The sequence below is a fragment of the Calypte anna genome, chromosome W (assembly GCF_003957555.1).
Source record: "Calypte anna isolate BGI_N300 chromosome W, bCalAnn1_v1.p, whole genome shotgun sequence".
Taxonomy (NCBI): Eukaryota; Metazoa; Chordata; class Aves; order Apodiformes; family Trochilidae; genus Calypte; species Calypte anna.
In genome coordinates, this window is record NC_044276.1 from 13781573 (window position 1) to 13794130 (window position 12558).

Below are 12558 nucleotides of genomic sequence, written 5' to 3' on the forward strand. Positions count from 1 at the left end.
CCCAAACATTTTCCTTGGGCTGCACGGACAGCCAGGATAATGCTAGTCTTTCTGTTGCGATGGCAATGATAATGATGAGGCAGGGGGTGACGCTGGTCTCGCCCATCTTGCCAGAACCCAGCGAGGTCCAGAATCTGTAGAAACACAAGCATATCCTTGCCCCAGGTTACCAGAGGGAATGGCCCTTCCCATGAATGAGTATTAAGATCTTGAATTTTAACATAAGCTTTCCCTTGCTGTATACTTTGCGTTTTTCCAAAGTGTTTTTCTATTGGGGGTCATGTAATTTTCCGCTCAGTTTAAAAAGTTTAAAACATAGAGTGTTTTTTGCAAGTGTTCCTGGGGGGTATATCCCCGGCTTCCCCTCTTTATTTGGCTTTTAAAGTACTATGTGCTTGTTCAATAATGGCTTGTCCAGTCAGGGAATGAGGGATTTCAGTGATATGTGTGATACCCCATTGCTGACAGAATTCAAGAACAAATTTTGATTTATATGCTGGCCCATTATCTGTTTTGATTTGTGCTGGAAAATGTTTCTTAACATCACAAGATTTTTTCCCCAGTATGAGCAGATGCAAAGATACAGGCTGAAAAAGTATCAATGGACGCATGCGCATATTTTAGACAGCCAAAGTCTATGATATGTGTGATGTCTGTTTGCTATATCTGTAAGGGACTTAAACCTCACAGATTATTGGCTAAATGTGGCAGAGGATGCAAAAGTTGACTATCAGGACATGCAGCAACAATTCGACAAGCCTGCTTCTGAGTGAGATGAAAAGAGCACCTGAGTGTGCTGGCACTCTGATGATAAAACTCATGAGACAGGCATGCTTGTTGAAATAAATCTGGCACCTGAATCATAGCTGCTAAAAGGTCAGCAATTTTATTGCCTTCTGCTACAGGGCCAAGAAGGTTAGTATGAGAATGGACGTAAATCACAAAATAAGGATCGGTGTGATTAATACTGAAGCTCCTTTAATAAGACAAAAAGACGAGGATTAATGACTTCCTTAAGATAAGCACCTTCCAGCCTAGTAACAAGTCCTGATACGTAAGCAGAGTTAGTAACAATATTAATGAATTGTGAAAAACATCTGAAACACCTCACAACTGCTGCTAGATGTAATCTCTGGGGGGAGCCAGGCCCTGTTTGAATATCATTTTGCCAATGCCCTTGCTTGTCCCTCCAGACAATAACTGATTTTGCAGTTTGGCCTGACCCATCTGTAAATAAAGTTAAGGCCTGTGGTAGTGGAACAGAGCTGATATTGAGTTCTAAAGCAGGCACTAAGTGACCAAGGAGTTTAAAAAACTGGTGACTAGGGAAATTAATACTAAGGCATCCCTTAAAATCTGCCAGTGCCACTTGGAAAGAGAGGGATGACTGTAAAAGTGAATCAATTTGCTGCTGTGTTAAAGGGAAAAAAATAGTGGCAGGGTCACAACCCTTCAAAAATAGCAAACGTGAGCAACCTCGCTCTATCGCATTGGCTATGAGTTCATGTATGGTAACAACGTTTTTTGCAAATTGATGTGGTAAAAAGACCAATTCCAGGACAATCAAGGGGTCTTTATTCTGCGAGACCCACTGTACTAATAACCCAAAAGGCTGGAACGATGATAAAAAACAAAGCGAAAAACAGGGGTTCCCTCAATAACACGATGAACTTGTTGATGAGAAACTGCTGCAGAGATTTTGCCGAGAGCTTGTAACTCATCATGAGTCAGAGATCGAGACGATGCTAAATATGAATAGCCTTTTAACAACAAAAACAGAGGATACATATCTTCGGTTGTGATCCCTAGAAGAGGCCTAATCCAATTAATGACTCCTAACAGTCTTTGAAGGTCATTAAGAGTTCGTATGTTTGCTGTAAGTTTTATTTTCTGGGGAGTGACAGTTTGGTTTTGTATCCTCCAACCAAGATATTGCCACAGAGCTGTGGTTTTAGTTTTTTCTGGTGCTACATGGAGTCCTGCAGTTTGTACATTAATTATCACTGCTGCAAGAACATCGTCCCATTGGTGTCTCTCTTTATCTGCTATTAGAATATCATCCATGTAGTGATAGATAAAAGCACTTGAAAACCAGTCTCATATCAGGGCAAGTACCTTGGCAACAAACCATTGACAGATGGTGGAACAGTTGCTCATACTTTGAGACAGAACCATCCAGTGATACCAGTCATAAGGGTCCAAGGCATTTATGGAGGGAACAGAAAAGGAAAAATGTGGAGTATCCTGAGGATTCAAGGATATTGTAAAGAAAAAGTTTTGTAAGTCTATGATCACCAATTATGAGTCCTGTGGAATCATTGTCGGGGAAGGTAGTCCAGGTTACAGTGCCCCCGTGGGTTCTATTACAGTGATTAAACAGCACAGAACCTGTAACAGACTCCATTTTCCACTTTTCTTATGAATCATGAATACCGGGGTATTCCAGGGGTTTGCAGAGGGGATGATGCACCCTGCATGCAGTTTTTCAGAAAACAGGGTTTGGAGATGATGCAGCTTTTCCTTTGATAGGGGCCACTGATCCAACCAAACCGGTCGGTCGGTTGCCTATGTAAGGGCCAGAGTATGCTGTGTGCCAGCAGCCCCTATTAAAAATCCGTCCCCAATTTCAAACCCCATTGTGCAAGACAGCCTCTGCCCCATAAAGTAGAGGGCAAAGGCAAAACATACGGCCTGACTGTATCAGTAAACCCTTTGGGTCCATAAATCGAGTGGATCTTTGCTTTGCTGGGGGGACATGGCACTGTGATATATGATGTTAATGAATTTATATTCCTAACCAGTAAATTCAGAATTAAACTAAGAAGAAAGTGAATATGGGGCTAGACAAAGCAATTGAGACCTATAATTTTCCACAAAAACAGTGTAAGCAACACAAGGCCTTGATGAGACTAACTTCTGTTTCAGCGATTATTGAAGCGTGGGCCTTGTTCTTAAAACAAGGCACTGCCAAGGCTAACTAGGCACCAAAAGAATGCAAACATCTGCACAGAGACAACATAAAAATGCCACAACCAGCAGATACAGGAAAAATTATGGCTAGGGTCTAATTTTGCTCTGTAACAAGATAATGAAGTTGGCGAAAACAAGGTAAAGGGTTTAAGTTTGAGGAAGACTTCTTACTTCATCCAAAGACCCCCTAATGACCCCCCGATATCTCCCCAAGAGAGGACTCCGCCCAGACTCTGTTTATCATGAATATTGTAATAACATGATGTAATCCCTATGAATATATATGTAAACCCACCCCTTTTTAATATTCTTAGAATTGTAATCAATAAAAGATAATTCTAGAGTTTTAGAAGCGTGCGTGTGAGTGGAGTGGAGACTCCCCATGCACCCAGAGCTGCTTTGCTTACTGCAATTTCAATTTATTAATTAAATTAAACCATTAACCGAATATTGAGTCTTGGTCATTTTTAACAGCGCCACTGACCCCCACAAGTGCTGCATGATGCTGGACCAACGGCCAAGAAAGCAGCCACTGAACTGAGGTGATGACAGTAACATCCCCACCGCTATTGAGAATACCCATAAGAGAAGCCGTGTCCTTTGTCAGAGTGGTGTAATTTACGTTGCAACAGCGGCCTCTGGTGGTATACTTGTTGCAACCAGTATATCTGAAGCATTCCAGTGGACCCAAAACTGCCTTCTCCCCTGCTTTTAGAGGTTGTTCTCGACGGGCAAGGCCTAAAGTATAAGAGCTGGGTGATCTTTTCGCCTGCTGCAAGGAGGGCTATGGGTCCAGAGCATTATCTGTATTTCACTGGTAAAATCAGAATCAATCAGTCCACAAAGAGACCTTGCCTAGTAACAGAGAATCGACCTATCAACGAAGCACTCATGCCATTCCCCAAAGGTCCATAAATGCCAGGAGGGACAGTCTGTACCTCAGTGTTGTTTAGTTCAATTGTGCAAGAGGTAGCCAGGTGCATCCCTGCGCTCCCAATTGTTCTGGCACTTAATTGGCTTTCATTGCAAGCACCTCCTGAGGGGCTGCGTGTCATCATGCGACCCCCAGTCATGCTCTTCCCCCTGTTTCCCTGAGGAAGGAGGGGGTGACCGTCTTTATCAAATTTTGAGCGGCAGACACTGGCAAAATGCTTTCCTCTACTCTACAGAAAGGGCATATATCAGGACCCCTTTTCATTTTGTCAGCTTTTGCAAAGGGACACTCATGTTTAAAGTGACCTTGTGTCACGGTTTAACACTGGCCCGGCGATTAAACCGAATAACAGACGCTCTCTATTAATCTCTCTATCCTTGATAGAGAAAGGAGAGAGAATACGGGAGAGAGACTTATGGGTTGGAAACTAAACTACACAACTTTAATGAAACAGTAATGATAAATAGGTAAAATTACTAAATATATACAAATATACAGGAAAATGGAAACCACATTCCTCCCCCCTCTCCCCCAATAACTCTCACGTCACCACTGAGGCTGCAGGGCAGCACTGGGAAAGTCCAGGCTGGACTCCTGGAGTCGGCAGCAGTTGGGAACCGGAGGCAGGAACACACAGATATGGGCTGGCACGGATCACGACCACAGGCAGACGAACGGACAGGATCCTTCCAGGATACCGGGTGAAGGAAGGGAGGAAGGGAAAAGATCTGGAAAAGATCTGGCTCGGCCCTCGTGATGCCTCAAATTTATACTGAGTGTGACGTATATGGGATGGAATACTCTGTTTGGTCAATTCTGGCATCTATCTTGTCTGTTCCTCCCCAAAGGAGGGCTCAGGTGGGACCTCTGTGTCCTCCTGGAGGGTAAAAATGTTTTCCTCAGAGCTGAGCAGTGTCCTTGGCTCTGCATACCAGTCTCTAGCAGTAACTATAAACATCAAGTGTTATCAATCCTAGAAGCACACACTATCTGAGAAACTTAGCTAAAAGCAAAAGTACAAGACAGAAAATCAACTTTATCCTGGCCCAAACCAGGACACCTTGTTTCCCACAAGCATAGTAGGGACCTGGACCTTGTTGGAATTTTAAAGCTGCAAAAGCTTCAGCAAGCAGATCTGTATTGTGTGAAGTCGACCCTACATTCTGGCAAGCTTTCATCGTTTCAATAATGGTAGGATTCCGAACTTGCAAGGGTCTCAACATTTTATGACAATCAGCATTTGCATTCTCGACTGCCAGCTGTTTAAATAGCAGATCACAGGGCTCTGAGTTATCTATTTGTTTCTCAAGCCCTTCTTTCAGACAGTCTAAAAATTTCATAAAGGGTTCATCTGCCCCCTGCCATATATTGACAAAAGAAGGTATTGGAAATCCCTCCTCTGGGACTTTATGGATAGTCTTCAGGGTTAATCTATCGAGTTGATAAAACCCCTCAGGTGGGACAGTGGCTTGCACCAAACGTCCCTCAACCATGAAGGCTTCTATATCTACAGTATGCAGGGGGGGTTCCCTGACGAAACACCATGTTGTCCAGAGCCTGGGGGATCACAAGTGATCCAATTCCGTGGTAAAGATCATAAACTGCATGGGAGTCATGATCACACGATCAAGATCTTTCCAGTCATGAGGAGTAAGAAAAGTGGAATCTGCATTTCCTGCTAACAAGTTCATTGTAAAGGGGACAGCTAATCCGTTCTCTTTAACTGTTCTCCGCACTTCTCTTATGGCCGCATAACTGAGGGGCTGCCATCTAGGATTTTGCTGATTGTAATTATATGTCACAGGAAAAGCTTGCAATACATCAGGATCCCCACTGTCTCGAGCTTTCTGCTGTACCACAGCCCAGTGATCACAGAAGTCAGGGGGGAAAAGGTCCGGTTGCCACTCAGGGTCTATCTTTCCCAGGTCAAAAGAGTAATTCAAAAGACTCCCCGGAGGCTCTGATGCCACCATCCCCCCCCCCCCCCCGAAGACAGTTATAGACTGATGTATGCTTCCGCAGAGTTAGTGAGGTTGGTGTCGAATTTTGAGACTGCACTCTGTCAGGCTGTGGCGAGTTAAATGTTTCTGACACCATGGGGGAGTTGTTGTTAAAAGGCTTAGAGCCCACATAGTGTTTTAAGGAATGAAAGAGAGTACGGCAGGGTCCCAACAATGTGGTACCAGTTTTATTGTATCTTGTTGCCAGATCCCACAATCGGACCCAGATTTTCTCCCACATTTCTGGATTGTATACATTCTGTGTATCCGAGGAGGGCTCCTGTTCCTTAGCCCATAAAAGCAAGTGCTTCAAATCTGTGCTAAGTTTGGACACTCTTTTTCCAGTGTGCTTAAGAACAGACCCCTCCCTTTGTGTTCCACCCTTCTCAGAGTCCAAAAGCCCTCCTTTAGTTCTTCATGTACAAAAGATGACATTCCACCTCTTATTCCATTCCATTCCATTCCATTCCATTCCATTCCATTCCATTCCATTCCATTCCTCTCCGTACTCATTCACCCGGCTATACCCTGTCCTTACACAAGATTTTTGTTAAGTCCAGGCTGAAGATCCTCGTCATGGCAGTATCTCAAAGCAAGACAGATGGTACAGGGTCTGTCAGGGTTCATGCTCTCACATGCTGCAAGCTGTTCCTGAGACTCTTGGACGCCACTGCATTATCTTGGGGGAAAAAAAACCACTTAATACAACTAATTACTGTTATATAACAATTAAAACTATACAAAGTTAAACTAAATGTTCTCGGCTAGAGTTAAGTTCCCCTGTGATAGACAATGGATTTCCCCATCCTCCTGCATAACCCACCAAGTGTGTCCTGGATCTTGAGAAGAAACAATCCCATGGATGGGTTTGTCTTTGCCCAAAGCAGGATAGATCCATTTTTTCCCAATAGGTTCCTTTCGCACACAACAGGGACTTTATCCCCATCCATTGTATATAAAAGGTCTTGAGTATCTCGAGTACTGTGTCCAGTTCTGGGCCCCTCAGTTCAGGAAGGATATTGAGGTCCTGGAGCAGGTCCAAAGGAGGGCAACTAGGCTGGTGAAGGGACTCGAGCACAGACCCTATGGGAGAGGCTGAGGGAGCTGGGGCTGTTCAGCCTGGAGAAGAGGAGGCTCAGGGGAGACCTCATCGCTCTCTACTACTACCTGAAAGGAGGGTGTAGCCAGGTGGGGGTTGGGCTCTTTTGCCAGACGACTCTCAGCAAGACAAGAGGGCATGGTCTTAAGTTGTGCCGGGGGAGGCTTAGGTTGGATATTAGAAAGAATTTCTTTACCGAGAGGGTGATAAGGCACTGGAATGGGCTGCCCTGGGAAGTAGTGGATTCTCCATCCCTGGAGATATTTAAGATATTATGTGGCACTCAGTGCCATGGTCTAGTAACTGCAGCGGTAGTGGATCAAGGGTTGGACTTGATGATCTCTGAGGTCCCTTCCAACCCAGCCAATTCTATGATTCTATGATTCTGACTGAGCAGGACTGGCTTGGTTGATAGATCCCCTGCTATTAATTAGCCAGGTGGCTTCTGCCAAACACATATCCCAGTTTTTGAAAGTCCCACCACCCAATGCTTTCAGGGTGGTTTTCAGCAAGCCATTGTAGCGTTCAATTTTTCCAGATGCTGGTGCATGATAGGGAATATGGTATATCCACTCTACACCATGCTCTTTAGCCCAATTGTCTATGAGATGGTTTTTAAAATGAGCCCCATTGTCTGACTCGATCCTCTCTGGGGTACCGTGCTGCCACGGCACTTACCTTTCAAGCCCCAGAATAGTATTACGGGCAGTGGCATGAGGCACAGGGTACATTTCCAACAACCCAGTGCTTGCTTCAACCATTATGAGCACATAGCCATTGTGAGGATATAGCGCTTACCCTGATGAGTCTGAGGGAGTGTGATGTAATGTATCTGCCAGGCCTCTCCATACTTGTATTTACACCAATGTCCCCTGTACCACAAAGATTTTAACTTGTTTGATGGCTGCACATGCATCACAATCATGAATAACCTGTGTAATAGTGTCTAAAGTTAAGTCCACCCCTCGGTCACAGGCCCATTGCTATGTTGCATGTTGCCCTTGGTGACCTGAAGTGCCATGGGCCCAGTGAGCTAGAAACAGTTCACCTCTGTGCTTCCAGTCTAAATCTGTTTGAAACACTTTATCTGCCTGGTCCGCCTGATGGTTTTGCCGGTGTACTTCACTGGCCTGACTCTTAGGTACATGGGTGTCCACGTGTCATACCCTTACCATCTCTAACAGGGCAGTGACATCTTGCCACACAGTGGTAGCCCATATATGCTTCCCCTGTGCTACTAGTTGTCCCATTTCCATCCCTTCAGCCACCCCGACAAGTCATTTTCTGCCATCCATGAATCAGTGTGGAGGTAAAGCACTGGCCACTTTTCCCTTCCAGCAATGTCTAGGGCCAGCTGGATGGCTTTTACCTCTGCAAACTGGCTTGATTTACCATCCCCCACAGATGCTTGAGCAACTTGTTGTTTAGGACTCCAAACTGCTGCTTTCCACCTCCAATGACTTCCTATAAGATGGCAGGATCCATCAGTGAAGAGAGCAAAATTCTCATCATCTGAAAGTTCATTATATGGAGGGGCTTCCTCAGCACGGTTCACTATCTCATCTGGTGGCATTCCAAAATCTTTACCCTCTGGCTAGTTTGCAATCACCTCCATGATGCCTGGATGATCAGGGCCCCCTATTTGATCTCACTCTGTTGCCAAAGCAATCCAATTACTCCAGGTGGCATCAGTGGCATGTTGTGTAGATGAGATCCTCCCCTTAAACTTACAGTTCAGAACTGGCAGACAGGGTACCAGGAGGAGCGTTGCCTCAGTACCGACCACTTCTGAAGTGGCTCGAACTCCTTCATAAGCAGTCAATATTTCTTTTTCAGTTGGAGTGTAAAATTGGCCTCTGAACCTTTATACTGCTGACTCCAAAACCCAAGGGGTTGACCTCGAATCTCATTGGGTGCTTTCTGCCAGAGGTTCCAGATGGGACCATTATCACCAGATGCAGTGTAGAGCACATTTTTAATCTCCTGTCCTGTTTGGACAGGTCCCAGGGCCACTGCATGGACTATCTCTTGTTTTATCTGCTCAAAGGCCTGTTGCTGTTCAGGGCCCCAAGTGAAAGCATTTTTTCGGGTGACATCTTAAAGGGGTTTTAAAATCTGAGTGTACCCGGGAATGTGCATCGTCCAAAATCTCACTGTACCCAAGAAGGTTATTATTAGTTTAGGTTTCTTATTAGTGGGTGAAGACACGGTTGCAATTTTGCTGACCACATCCATAGGATGTGATTGTACAGCGCAGTGTGGATCAGCGCACGGCAGATGGTGGGACTATGCTTCTATCCCTGAGGCAGTTGGTTCCAGGTGTAGTTGCATACCATTTGGCTACCTTAGAGTCCAGTTCATACTGAAGCTTCAAAATATCTGGAACAGAAGCACTCATTGATGGTGTAACTTCATTTAGACCACAGTAGTCCACAACTAATCTCCATTCTCCATCAGGTTCCTGCACTGGCCATATAGGACTGTTGAAAGGTGAGCAAGTCTTGCTGATCACACCTTGGATCTCTAATTGTGGAATAAGATTTTGTATGGAGAGCAGGGAGTCTCTGTTGGTACGGTACTGCTAATGATGTACTCTGTTAGATACAGTTGGTACCTGCTGTTCCTCTACCCTCATCAGGCCCACCACAGGAGGGTCATCTGAAAGACCAGGCAAGGCAGACAGTTGGTCAGTGCCCTCTGTTTCCACAGCTGCTACACCAAAGGCCCACTTATACCTCTTTGGGTCTTTGAAATACCCTTTCTGGAGAAAGTCTATACAAAGGCTGCATGAAGCATCTTGGCCAGTCATTATATGGTGGGTCTCCCAATCATTTCTGGCAAGGTTCATTTCAGCCTCCGCTACAGTCAGTTCTTGAAACCCTCCTGTGACTCTAGAGATGGTAATAGAGTCTGCTCCTTTGTGATTTGAAGATAGCAAGGTGCACTGTGCACCAGTGTCTACCAGGGCTCTCTATCTCTTTGGTTCTGCTGTGCCAGGCCACCGAATCCATACCATCCAGTAAACTCAATTATCCCTTGTATTGTGCTCGCTTCGGCAGCACATATACTAAAATTGGAAGGATACAGAGAAGATTAGCATGGCCTCTGCATTTTAAAGCACAAGTCCTATGAGGTGAGGCTGAGGGAGCTGGGGCTGTTCAGCCTGGAGAAGAGGCGGCTCAGAGGAGACCTCATCGGTCTCTACAACTACCTGAAAGGAGGTTGGAGCCAGGTGGGGGTTGGTCTCTTTTCCCAGGCAACTCTCAGCAAGACAAGAGGGCATGGTCTCAAGTTGTGCCAGGGGAGGTTTAGGTTAGATATTAGAAAGAATTTCTTTACAGAGAGGGTGATCAGACATTGGAATGGGCTGCCCAGGGAAGTAGTGGATTCTCCGTCCCTGGAGATATTTAAAAAGAGACTGGATGTGGCACTTAGTGCCATGGTCTAGTAACCGCAGCGATAGTGGATCAAGGGTTGGACTTGATGATCTCTGAGGTCCCTTCCAACCCAGCCAATTCTATGATTCTATGAATCCCAAAAAGAATATTTGTCTCAAAACAGCTGCCCTGACAAAATGGACATTGCGCTCAGGTGGAGGCCTCCTTTGATAAGCCATCTGGATTCTGTTCTCTCAAGGAGAGACCCTCATTTGGATAACCACCCTGATAAACAGGGCCCTATTCTTGCAAGAGCAGCCCCTCCTTTAGTGGCTATCCCAATAAGCTGAACACTGGCCTGGCAAGGGGAGCTCTGTTTGATGGCCACCCTGATAGGCAGGACATTGTCCTTATTCGATAAGGGACAGGGGTAGACAAGCTGCACCCTGCGGAGGCAGATTGCCATTTTGTCTATGCCGTGGGTAAAGCCACTGAAGAGGGTGCATGCACAGAAATAAGGGTTATTGCTTTGTCATCCCATCTGGAGGGCTCAAGTGAACACCTGGCTTTGCAAGATATGCCAAAGCCCCCCCAAAAAGGTGGGGTCAGGCAACATAAAAGAGGTGCACTCGAAATACATCTGCCGTCTAAGGGCCTGGACTTCCTACCAAGATCATCACCGGATCCAAGGGTGGTGATATTTTTCCTGTCCTTTATCTTTCTCTCTCTGTGTCTTGGTTTCTAACCTTATCTCGGCACATGACGGTAACATAGTTTCTAACTTTTCTAAGTTTTACTCCCCGTCACTTTGTTTTGTTAGTTGTAACCTGTTGTTTTGACAATTCCTTAAGTTTTGTTAAATTGTAATCCATTGCTTTGAAAGTACCATCATTTATAATTCTGCTAGATGTAATCTCACATGCTTTATAATCTTACTTTTAAGTAAAGTTGTGTTTTCATACAAACCTCCTGGGTAATAACCTTACTCCTGAGTACCATGTAGAGAATTCCCAAACTTAATCTCATTGAATGGGTTGTTAAAAGTGGTTAATTAGAGGAGGAGGAGGATTGGGTGCAGCAGCACCTAGGCTCCTCTCTGAAGGAGTTTAGAAAGCAAGGGGGTTTAGTTCTAATCTCCCTGGGAAACCCCCCACTCTACCCATGCCCACTCTGCGGGACATGATAGCTGTTTTGGCCCCCACATCTGGGGAATCGTGCTCACTTTGTGAGATGTGACAGTGCCGCACCCACTTTGTGGGGTGTGACATCCCTCTCCTCAACCTGGACGGAGGCAGGGCCTCTCTAATGTTGAATACAGCACCCACACTGAACAGAAGGGTTTGTGTGGCAAACTGAACTCTCACTGCTAATTCCTTGACTCACAGTTGGTTTGGAGACCCATCTGCTGGGTCCAGCAATGGGTGCTTCTTGGGAGATTGGAGCAACCATCCTCCCGGAAACTACCTCCAGTGGTATTACCTTGCAGCTCCTGTACTCTTGCATGCAGGGTCATGGAGAGTTTGCCATCCCATATACTCATGTTTTCACCAAGGTTATGTAGGGTCGACCACAGAGAACTCCGTGTCGAGTTCTGCCTACCCTGAGCTGGCCTCCTAGGGAAGCACCTGTTTTTGATAGCTGATACATGAATCCATTCAGCAGAAAAACAAGTGTTACTCTCTGTCTCCATCTTGGATAACTTATCATGCAACTTCTCAAAAGAGGTTTTTAACTCCTCAGCTGTGGTTTTTAACTCCCCAGACAGTATTTCCACAGCTGAGACACAAGCCTGTAAGGGGTTAGAAACACTGTCTTCGTACTGTCTTAGCTGGCTAATAAATTCACTGACAGTTGGTGCTGTTTAATAATCTCCACCAAAGACCCTTCCCCTCAAAATGTGGGAGCTGTCCTGGTTTGGACCAGGATAAAGGTGATTTTCTGTCTTGTACTTTTGCTTTTAGCTAAGTCTCTTGTAAGTAGTTGCACTTGCTGAAATTAACAGCAAGTTTCTCAGACAGTGTGTGCTTCTAGGATCGATAACACTTGATGTTTATAGTTACAGCTAGAGACTGGTATGCAGAGCCAAGGACACTGCTCAGCTCTGAGGAAAACATTTTACCGTCCAGGAGGATACAGAGGTCCCACCTGAGCCCTCCTTTGGGGAGGAACAGACAAGAT

General features: G+C 45.3%; 1 pseudogene; it reads left to right on the forward strand.

Annotated features, from left to right (window-relative positions):
* Nucleotides 1-10046: 10046 nt before the first annotated feature.
* Nucleotides 10047-10114, forward strand: LOC115600165 (annotated as a pseudogene).
* Nucleotides 10115-12558: the final 2444 nt, after the last annotated feature.